The sequence below is a fragment of the Armigeres subalbatus genome, chromosome 3 (genome assembly GCF_024139115.2).
Source record: "Armigeres subalbatus isolate Guangzhou_Male chromosome 3, GZ_Asu_2, whole genome shotgun sequence".
Lineage (NCBI taxonomy): Eukaryota > Metazoa > Arthropoda > Insecta > Diptera > Culicidae > Armigeres > Armigeres subalbatus.
This window is the reverse complement of record NC_085141.1, coordinates 77066545-77078660: the sequence shown is the minus strand read 5'-3', so window position 1 is coordinate 77078660 and position 12116 is coordinate 77066545. Positions and strand designations below refer to the sequence as shown.

Here is a 12116-nt window from a genome sequence, read left to right as displayed (position 1 = left end):
GCCTCTTGAAAGGAGGCCCTGAGCCTCTTGAAAGGAGGCTTCTGAGCCTCTTGAAAGGAGGCTTCTGAGCCTCTTGAAAGGAGGCTTCTGAGCCTCTTGAAAGGAGGCCTGAGCCTCTTGAAAGGAGGCTTCTGAGCCTCTTGAAAGGAGGCCTGAGTCTCTTGAAAGGAGGCTCAGAACCTCTTGAAAGGAGGCTTCTGAGGCCTCTTGAAGGAGGCTTCTGAGCCTCTTGAAAGGAGGCTTTGAGCCTCTTGAAAGGAGGCTTCCAGGCCTCTTGAAAGGAGGCTTTGAGCCTCTTGAAAGGAGGCTTCCGAGCCTCTTGAAAAGAGGCTTCCGAGCCTCTTGACAGAATGCTTCCGAGCCTCTTGATAGGATGCTTCCGAGCCTCTTGGAAGGAGGCTTCCGAGCCTCTTGAAAGGAGGCTTACGAGCCTCTTGAAAGGAGGCTTCCGAGCCTCTTGAAAGGAGGCTTCCGAGCCTCTTAAAGGAGGCTTCCGAGCCTCTTGAAAGGAGGCTTCCGAGCCTCTTGAAAGGAGGCTTCCGAGCCTCTTGAAAGGAGGCTCAGAATATCCATGATAACTTTCGACAATTAAATCTTCTTAAAATAAATTCGGAGAAATTCCACAAAAAAATCGTGGGGATTTTAATTAAAGACTCAGAGGATACTTGTTACACACTTTCGTTAAATTCTTTGGTCATTCTTCCAGGATTTTCTCTGAGAATTCCTCTATGAATTTCCCAAAAAATCGTTCTGGTATTCTTTCTGAAATTACTTCTGAAGTTCTGACCGGAAATCCAAGGAAGTTTCAGCGATTTCTCCGAAAAATGCTCCGGGAATTCCTTTGGAATTTTCTCTGGGAGCTCCTTCGTGAGTTCCTCCACAAATTCCTGCAAAAGTACATCTAAGAATTTCTTCAGAAGATCTTCCAGAAGCTCCTTCAGAACTCCTCTGGTAGTTTCTTCACGAATTCCTCCAGCATTTCTTCCAAGAATTCCTCCGGAAGTTATTCAAAAAAAAAAAAAAATTCCGAGAGCTCCCCAGGAATTCCTCCGGAAACTCCCCCAAGGGTCCCTCCGGAAGTTCCTCCATTTATTCATTCGGAAGTATTTCCATGAATTCCTCTGGAAGATTCTCCAAGAATATTGCCGAAAAATTCCCCGAGAATGCCTCCGGAAGTATCCTTCAGGAATTCCATCCCTCCAGAATTCATCCTGAAGTTTGTACAGGATTTTCTGATCAAGTTACCCCAAGAATTCCTCCTGAAACTCCTCCTGATATTCTCCTGAAAATCCTCCAGCAATTCCTCCGGAAGTTCTTTCAGAAATTTCTCTGTAGTTCCTTCAGTAAATTTTTTGGAAATTTCTTCAGGAATTTTCCAAAAGTAATTAAGAGCTCAATCTAAAAGTAATAGGTATAAGTAATAAGCAGTCAATCTAATCTTATTTGGTCAATCGTTTTTGCCCTAATGTACAATGTACATGTCGTTCAAGGTGTCGTGTGGTCATATTTTTAGCTTCTAAATTTGTCAGATATTAGTTTTTACGTAACGTACATTATTTAAAGGCCAGTATCGACTTAAAAAGTACAGAGGTTACGGAATTTTGTTTAATATTACCAAGAGGAATTTTGACAACTGATCTGCATGGAGCAAATTGTCACTTTTACTTATGGAATAATAGAGAAGAATATTTTTCCGAAAGTAAAGTGACAGCTCCCATTAGGGTCTGTTCAAATATTACGTAACGTGTAAAACGTTGTTTTAAGAACCCACCACCCCCTCGTAACAATCTGTGACAAAATTTAGAACTATCCCCATCCCCATGCGTAACGCGTAACAAATACATTTTTTTAAACAGATTGATAGAATTTGAACCACGATACAATAAATTATTATTTTTTGTGTATTTTATGCTATTTTGAAGACAACTATTTTTTGAAAAATTTAAATATTTTTTCTCATTGTTACGCGTAACAACCCGCATAAATCCAAACGATAGCCGAACCATTATTGGAACGGTATACGTTCCAGGTTGAACCATAATGATAATGGTACTTAACCATAACCTTACTGTACTCTGATAACGTTTTGACCATAGTGACTATGTTTTTCGTAGACCGGACTGCATGAGCAACTGGTTGTTAAGGCTCTGTCTCATTTCCCGAATTAAATTTAATTTTACTTAAAACTGACAGTTCGAAAATTTAAAAATCACCCGGCCGTATGAATGGCTGCGTGCTACCCAGCAATTCCAATAAGACATCGATCAAGAATGATTCGATATCTGTCAAAAGTAATCCCAGCCCCACCCCCTATTGCGTTACATAATATTCCGTGTATAGTAGAAAATCGAAAATTTGTTTTCAATAAAATGAAATATCTGCAGTTATCAGACGTCGCAACTCATTTCTGATTAGTGCGCATGATAGTACATCCATGCGTGCATAATGCGCACTACTAATGAAATATTTCAAAATGTCGCGACTCGCGTCGCAGCGCGAGTGCTCAATCGCGCGGTCCGGTTTGGTGCCGGCCCGACAATATTTGAACAGACCCTTACTTTGCGTGGGAACCTTACAAATGTCAATTTTGTTTTTTGTTCTTTTCATGTGGATACTGCTGTAAGAATTTTGTTTCGATTCTTTACTTTTCCGATTCAGTGAACGGAATTTAACATGTGATTAAAATAGAAAAAGAAATTTCTTTTGAACACAATACCAACCTTAACGAGGAAAATCTTACTTTTTCTGTGGTTTTGTTATACAATTCGATATTTTATCAACAGTCACAGGCAGTCAACTGTTTTAAAATAGCGAATTTATGTTCATTACTTCTATCGCGCATTCACATGTAAATTAGGACGAAAACGATTGACCAAGTAAGATTAGATTAAGTAACGTAAACAGTGCAACATTGTAACTGAGCATTCTAAATTTAATTCTAAATGAATTTAAAAAATATGTTACCAATGAAAGTAATCAGTTGATGTATACTATTTTGATGGATTAGGGAAGCAAACAGAACTTCCAGAATGTGAATGTGAACAAAATTTATTGAATTCGATAATTTGCGTATAATGCTGTTTTTGTTGTTTGTATACTGACAGTTCTTGCCAATAATAATTAAAAAAAACTTTCGCTCTCAAAGCTCCCTTTACTCATAAACCTCAAGAGGAGTTATGAAGTGTTTGTGTATTAGGGAGAGAGATAGGCTCCGGCGAGATTCGAACTCACGATCTCCTGTTTACTAGACAGGCGCTTTAACCAACTAAGCCACGGCGCCGATTGATTTAGCGTTGCCCAATGCTGTTGAGATATTTCGTCAGTTTACATAAACATTCATTCCTTTTAGGTATTAGTTAATTGATATGACTGAAAAAGCGCATAACACACAACCACCAATTCTGTATAAAAATTCGGCATATGCAAATGCAATTGACGAATTCGAGAGGGAAAAAGAAGACATGCGATGGTAAGAAACAACAAAATCGTTCATGGCAAATACGGCGGTGATTTTATGTGCCCGTATAAAATTCAAAACGAATTCTAATAAAAATAAACTGATCAATGTAAATTGCGAGAAAAAAAGCTACATTAATAGAACACATTTTTTTTAAAAAAATAATTTTATTTCGTATAATGACCTTAAATATAGTTTTGCGTTTTTCTCGCCCTTTGCATTGATTAGTTTTTTATTAGAATTTGTTTTAAATTTTATACGGGCAATTTTAAATCACCGCCGAATATTTTGTCATGAACGATTTTTTTTCTCACTATCGCATGTCTTCTTCTTTTTTCTTCTCGAATTCGTCTATAGCACTACTAGGATCTTAAACGACAAATGCAAGCTGCTTCATTTTGACATGCCTTTTATGTCGTATTATGAAAGTTTTATGAAATGTCTGAATAAGCCGAGATTTTATACAGATTTTGCAAAGGATTGAGTTCAATAAAAATCGCTTGCCCAAAAAATATTTCGCTGTAGACAGGATTCGAACCTGTGCGGGTAGAACCCAATGGATTTCAAGTCCATCTCCTTAACCGCTCGGACACCACAGCTGCTTGCCGCTTGGGTCGCTCACTGCTCTACTATTCATTCACAAATTTCCACTCTCGTCCCATTCTCGCCACTCATTATAAAATTCCGATTTGAACGTGTGCGGGCGGGCGATACCCACACTCGCCATTCGCTGCCTGTAGCGTGGGATTTTCTCTTCATTCAGAAACATTTTACAATCGCCCCGACCCCTGTACCGTTACACGTGGTAGTGTGAGGCTAGCAGCAAACTGTTTATTTTTTCGCTGGTCTTGCCGCCGGTGGGAGGGGAAGTAGATACAATGTGATGATCGAAGGTGGCGGTGGTGGCGGCGACGGCTTCGATGTTTGAGTTAATTGAGGGGATTTGCGGAAGTGTGTACCTACCTACCGGACCGATCAGCTCTCATGCCGATATATCGGCCACCGTAGACCACTATTTTGGAATGATAGTAGGTACTCTCTGTTGTAGTTTTTTTTTATGGTGTTCGCGGTTTATGTTTGGCTTTGATGATGATGATGTTGATTGGTTTATGAATATACATATCTTGAGCGTTTTCAATTCCCATTTAAACGCTTATTAGACGCTATTGGTCGAAATAACGGAACTTTGGTTAGAATAATGCATATGAATCAACAATAATCAACGTGTTTATTCTTGGGGCATATCATCACGATATACAAGAGAGACAAATGACTTGGGTTTCAGAATCCTTCATCGATTAACATTCAAAATTTTCTTTCGTATTATAAGTTAAAATTATGTGTAACATTAATTTTCTGCTTAGTGTTTCGTCCCGAAATGATTACGTAATTGATATCACCTTGCAAACATGCAAGACTTTCTATACTAATATAGCTTTATGTACCCGGCCTTGCTCGGAATTGCCAGTTTGATTCGCAGTTTTTTTTTTCACAATCGGAAAATGAATAAACCAATTGGTCAACAGGATAATTGCGTTATCTTATCGATACTTCATCATTTGATCAAAAGAAGGCAGATTTCATTTGAAAACATTGACTGATTTTGGAAAAGGGAGCGAATCCATAATCGCCATATTCCGGGCAAACGTCTATTTCTAAAGAAGGACAAACATCCACCGATGCCTTATTCCGAGCAAACGTCTATTTTAAAGAAGGGATCACATTCACCATCCAGAAGGAAACACATTAATCATTGCTTTTTACGTTGGGCAAACCATGATTTCGATAAATGGTTGAATTGATCGATAACTAAACAATACAATAATGGGTTCAGAAGTTAGGCTGGAGCACACACACAAACATACAAACATTGAGTTTTATATATCTCGGCAACTTATTCAAAACGACGTATGTGATTTTGTAAACAAAGATGCATACGTCGATTTGTCAAATATGATGACACTCCCACGCAAACCAATACAACGAACATGTAGCCGAAACCTCCCCTACCTGTATGTGGCGATAGTTTGCGTGGGAGTGCTATCAGATTGCAGAAATCAACGTTTAAATTTTTGTTTACAAAATCACATACGTCACATACGTTGAATAAGTATCCGAGATATATAGATAGCTAATAGCTATATGTATCCGGCTTTGCTAGGGACTGAAAAGTAAATTATAGAATTAAAATGTCCAATGCTGTAGCACGAAACCCACAGAGGTAGATCTACCGCTCATAGAATTGAACCTTTGTATCAATATATTTTTATATCTTTGTTTGGCCCTACCTTTTCAATAAACATCTTCCAAAAATAGAGAATAAGTGTACCAAATCTGGTTGGAATTTATCCTGGGAGTTACACTGAATTGCTCATTTTTAAAGACAACCCCTTCCCCATAACTTTCCCTTTTCCAAAATGACCCTCCCACCTTCTTTGTTATCTTCTCCTTAGAATAGAAAATGTGTGCACCAAATTTGGCTGAAATTGGTCCTGGGAGTTGGGTGTTACACTGAATTGCTCTTTTCTAAAGACAACCCTTCCCCTTACCCTCCCTTTTCCCAATGATCATCCCACCCCTTTGTTATTTTCTCCTTAGGATAGAGAATGTGTACCAAATTTGGATGAAAGCGGTCCAGGGGTTCAAAAGAAACACTGAATTGCCTGTTTTCTGAACAATACTCCTCCCCCCACCCTCCCCTCTTTCCCAAATTACACTTCCATGTGATCGACTTCTCTTAGTGAATACGTGTACAATATTTGGTTGATATGGGTACTGGAAGTTGGGAGTAACACTGAATTGCTCGTTTTATAAAGACAACCCTCCCCCATACCCTCCCTCTTTTTACAATGACCGCCCCACCCCCATTTGTTATCTTTTCTTTAGGGTAGAGAATGTGTGTATCAAATTTGGTTGAAATCGGTGCAGGGGTTCAGAATTTACTCTAAATTACCCGTTTTCTGAACAATACCCCTCCCTCCAGACCCCTCCCCTTTCCCAAAATCTCTCATATGATTGTTTCCTTATAGTGAATATGTGTACAAAATTTGGTTGAAATCGGTCCTGGGAGATGAAAGTTACACATAATTGTTCGTTTTCTAAACAAAACCCCCCCCCCTTTCCTAAATGACCCCCCCCCCCCCTTTTTTAACTTCCCCTGAGGATAGAGAACGTGTGTACCAAATTTGGGTGGATTCGGCCTAGTGGTTCAGAAGTAGTTAGCGAACATACATACATAGATTGGTTTTTATATATATAGATTCCTTTTGACTTCTAATCTAATAGAATCATATCGCAGTTCAACGATATTTAAAGAAAGCGGAAAAAGTTTCTTCAATTTTTTTTCCATCTTCACTCCCCCCCGAGTGCCGTGAATCGCAGTTCCGCACACGAGTTGATTTCTCGATTCCTTTACGTGATGTGCCCGACCAAAGATCGGTGGTGTGAGGGACGCGAGTGAAGTTGTTGGCTCCACGAACCTTCGTCGTTACTGGTTAAGGGCCCTACACTCTACACACAGTTACGAAATACATTTTTTCTGGGATTTTTCTATGCCCTACCTGTATGAATGTGAATTGTAAGAAATTGAGACCCCTTTCCTTAAATAGTGCATGATCCCTTGGCTTCCGAAATACGAACGAAAATACGAAAAATGTTAAATTAAGACGCCTATTTTTCATCGGAAATTTCTTTCTGCTTGTTGGGTGTAAATATGCTTCCAACAGTTCTTCCCTCTGCAACACACAGTAGTGACGCTTTGGATGGTGAGACAGTCGACAAAAGAAGGACTTGTCGGAAAAATCAATGAAAAAGTAAGCACTGCGAACCTGGCATAGCCTTTCATGTGTCGCATACAAAGGGGCAGTCAGTGGCAGAGTGTAAAATAATCGAAATTTTTTGGTGAAGTCCACCTTTCTTCACTTGTCAGCTCACTTTCAGACGCATTCATAGTCGGCACCGGACTGTCAATATTCGATTGAATATTAGTCATTGAATATTTATGCACATTCTACAAATTGATAAATTATCTGAAATCTAAACACGTTTTTAAACGAGTGAAGTAATTTATCACATAGAACTGAATCCGATTTACATCCGTGAGGCACTTTCAACGGTAAACATCAATATAAACAATGCTAATTATGTTTTTTTCTGCACATAGCAAACACACTCAGTGACAGTCGAATGAATGAGTTCGTGGAGTAGTCGTCTGACTATTTCATTCTATGTTTTGAATAATCATGCGATGTTTGTCAAAATTCGGACTGAAGTAGCTTCATAAAAATGAATATTTTACGCTCTGGTCAGTGGTGCACAATCCGTTAACATTTCATGATTTTGAGCTCAGAGGTTCGTTCGGCCTAAAAATGATGAGACTTTGGCTTGGTTCAAGTTGCATCATTGTTTCAAAGTACTGCTCAGTTGTTGAAGAAAAGATTAATCGGAATAATGTGGTGCGAGCAAATTAAATAAACAGAAGATTGACAAACGCTGCACCAGCCGATAAGAGAGGTAGCGCTGAGCATTTTTTTTACCGCATCAGAAGCAAACCGATCTGTATAGGCTACATAGGCGAGATGAGAATATTTACGCTGTTGAGTCCTGCTGGCATGTTGTTGCCTAGACCTTCTTTTGTATTGGTGGATCTGGTCGAGGATGGTTGATAATGAGGGTTTGAAGTGGCCTTTAGTTTTTTTGCTTAGCAAGTGTTTTAGATTCAAACAAACGAAGGTGATCCATGCAATTAAACATTTCATTTATTGGCGAATGGACGAACAAAAAACCTGCGATTATTGTAAGCAAATTAATGGAAATTATCAAAACCTACTTAGCAAATCTTAAAAGCAGACCAATAAATCACCGTGATCTAAAATTCATTCTCCGGGGTCCCGGTGTCATCGAACTCTCATGCAAGCATGCATGCAGTTCTTCTTCAGGTCCCCAAAGACGAACCAGGAGGAATGTGATCCAAAATATAACACACTTTGAATCGCGCTGAATGCATCATCATGATGATGTGGTTGTACGTATTTGCTTCCCTCTCTGTCACGTAGCATACATGTCCTAAAACGGGTACGAAACAGGGGATTGGTGGTGGCGTACGTGCATCCTTACGAAGCAAGCTCGTTGAGAGGAGGAAAGATTAAGATGCATTGACGACGAGTCGTACAAAAAAAAATCCCTAGAATTTCAATGAAAAACGAGACTACATATAGCCAAAAATCTCCCTCCGTTGTTGCTTTTCGATTTTTGTTTCCATCTATGCCGGGCATGGAGGAACTTGCTCATTGAATATGCGCGGTGATGCTGGGGAGATAGTGGAGAGAAAAGAACACACAAAGCAAAAATGTGGGTTTAAAGAAAGAGAAAATTTGATTTCTAGTTTCAAAGTTTTCAAACTTATGTGAATAATAAATCTCATAAAATATCAAGTAAAACATGGTGTATATGTTTTTGTTCTAGTCCTGGCTACATTTGACAAGGTAATTAAACATTTGTTTAGGAATCGCATGCATTAGCAGAAAATTCAAATTTTCAAGAATGAGAACCGCAACATCTGCCTTTAAACTTTTTTTACGCTTCTCTCGTACACCAAGGTGTAACGGTGTAACAAAAAAAATAATTTTCGATAGAAGGCTCAAAGACACTTAGGGTGCTTTATTAGAAGTATCTGTGCTACCTAATTTAATTTTGTCAAGATCTGAATGAAGATTACTGTACTCTTTATGAACTTTGCAAAAATATTTCAAAAAAAAAACATTCATCGACAACCGCATAATGTTGCAATTTGAGCACTACCAATAAACTGAAGCTTATTTTGCTTATAGGTATAGGAGCGAATCATTTGACCATTCCACTAACCAGCAAAGATGAAAATGGCCCCAACTTACTTACTTGATACTTGATGGGCTACAGCTCTTCGATGAACCTACGCCGAATGGAGTATCCTTCTCCACTGGACTCGATCCTGGGCCAATCGCTTTCAGTCGCCCTGAGCATTGTGCGCCCTCAGGTCCTCTTCAACTGCAAAAAGCCATCGTGTACGCGGCTTTCCACGAAGCCTGCGGCCTCTTCCGGGTTCTCTACTAAATATTATCTTCGCTGGACGTTCTTCCGGCATACGAACAACGTGACCAGCCCACCGTAGTCTGCCGTGTTGTATAAACTTAATAATATCCAGCCCTTTATACACCTGGTACAATTCGCGATTCATGCGACGCCGCCCGATGCCGTTCTCCTGTTTACCGCCGAGTATTGTCCGCAGCACCTTATGCTCAAACACTCCGAGAGCTCTCCGTTCAGCCTCCTTTAACGTCCATGTCTCATGGCCGTATAAAGCCACCGGAAGAATCAGAGTAGTATACAGCCCCATCTTATCTTTCGTAAATTTGCTTGCCTTTCGCCTGTTTATGAAAAGTTTAAATCTGCATAAATTAACACAATAACTACTTAGATTCAATTTTAGGTAACTTCTTCGAAGTGTATTTAGAGATTAGATCCATATATTTCTCATGTTCTAGCAATCGCTAGAACTGAAAAAGGGCTTCCATACCGTTCCTATCTTCTATCCTACTCCTAAAGCTCTAACAGGTAACTGAGCAAATGAGCAAAAAAGGTCGTTTCGGCCCCCAATAAGAATATACCACCCTTTCACCACTATCACATTGGCAACCCGTTTTCCAAGTCGAACCCCTGCCATTGAACCTAACTCCAAAATTCTCGGCTAGCAGTGGGCGAGTGATTGCATCAGCAATTCCGTTCTAGCCCCGATTGACCGTGAGGACGTGGCCAGTGCCGTTATCGATCATTCAAAATACTAGAGCTCTCGGACTGTGCCCATTGTGGTTGGAAAGTAAATCCCATGCTTCCATCCAATGGTTTCTTGTGCAATTGTCATTGTGCATGCTACTTCGAAGTGTATTAAACAAAGTTCAGGGAAGATTGTTGAAAATTCTCAAAGATAAAATATAAAAAAAAACAATGAAAGCTTGTCGCTGTCGTCACTGTCCCGAATAACTTTTGCTGTTTGAGAGTAATATGTCATCATGTTCAGAAAGATGGCTAAATAGAGCCAAATCAACACTCTTTTCTGTATTTCATGAGGACTTTAATCAATTTTAATCAATTCCTCAGTGTTGGAACTCCAGGTAGATCGCCAGAATTATTTTGTTTATTGATATTTTTCGTTCGAATTTTTAGGCTCTAGGGTTATGCGCTAATTCTATGGCGCTAGTATCCGTCATATCAAATTCTAAATCACTTAATACTCGCGAATCGTAAACTAACATAATAAACTAATCATCTGGCGAGATAGAAAAAAGTATACACTACGATCTGCAGTCATTCAAATTACATTCCGGTGTTACTTACTTGAAATACAGTTAAATTTAACTTTGAGACTGAGACTTTTTGCACAATTTCCTACGTTATCCGTGCGACGAAGGAAAATCTAGTTCGTTCACTGCTGTAGAAGACACGCAACATCGTCACCAAAATCAACGTAATTCACTGATTATCATCGCACTTTTTCACATAAATTTCTCACTGCGCACTAAATAAAAGCAATGTTTATTGCTCAAGATAATAATAATTGAAAAATAGGTGCCGGAAGGCGTTCAAATGATCTGTTTTTGAAACTTTGGAGCGTTTGAAATTTATTTTCTTCGTTGCCTTGTTTATAGTCGAAAAACGCGATGCCAAACTGGCGGTTTGAACGAAAATAATCTTATGTTACACATCTGACAATACACCATGCAGTCAATAAAAGTGGGGTTTTCAAGTATTTTCCGCTAGCGTAATAAAAGTAAAGTCTTCCAAATATATATTTTCATACACACTCGCCATTCATACTAAAATGTTCCACTATTCCAAAAGTTTGAAAAAGGAAAAACAATTTCATAATAGAAATTATTTTTAATTATTATTAATATTTTTTGATGGTTGGTGCTCAAGTTGGCGCTTCGGTCGTTCGTGTGTGATATTGCTGGTCGAGTAAATTGATTGTTCGTGCCGCTTTTGGTAAAACTTGATGGATGTTTGAACAAACGAGAGGTGGAGTCAATGTTGGTCAAACTGCTTGACCGTGTGTAGGTTCCATTAGTTGATTGACAGACTGAGGCACTTAACTGAATGGCAGTTCAATCAAAACCATTTTAATGCGGTTATCCGAGTTATTCGAGTTCAAAACGTTCTGAACACTGCACACTGTTCAAGAGCACTGACCTAAGTTAGCAACTTGTATCCTAGGAAAACAAATTCAAGCGACGGCATGCTACATTTTTCGGCTAGTAATGGAACACGTGGACATCTTCTTCTTTTTCTTCTTCTTATTGGAATTACATTCCCACACTGGGATAGAGCTGCCTCGCAGCTTAGTGTTCATTAAGCACTTCCACAGTTATTAACTGCAAGGTTTCTAAGCCTAGTTACCATTTTTGCATTCGTATATCATGAGGCTAACACGATGATACTTTTATGCCCAGGGAAGTCGAGACAATTTCCAATCCGAAAGTTGCCTAGACTAGCAGCGGGAATCGAACCCAGCCACCCTCAGCATGGTCTTGCTTTGTAGCCGCGCGTCTTACCGCACGGCTAAGGAGGGCTCCAAAGGATAGAAATCAAGCATGCTCGTAAGGTTTTGCATAGTTTCAAATCTAAG

The 12116-nt window shown here is 39.3% G+C and overlaps 2 non-coding genes across 2 annotated transcripts; both read right to left on the bottom strand.

The window, feature by feature from the left end:
• Positions 1-3206: 3206 nt before the first annotated feature.
• Trnat-agu (transfer RNA threonine (anticodon AGU)) lies at positions 3207-3280 on the bottom strand. The gene has a single exon. It is a non-coding gene; the product is annotated as a tRNA-Thr (tRNA).
• Positions 3281-3974: 694 nt separating this feature from the next.
• On the bottom strand, positions 3975-4056 carry Trnas-uga (transfer RNA serine (anticodon UGA)). The gene has a single exon. It is a non-coding gene; the product is annotated as a tRNA-Ser (tRNA).
• Between the last annotated feature and the right edge of the window lie 8060 nt (positions 4057-12116).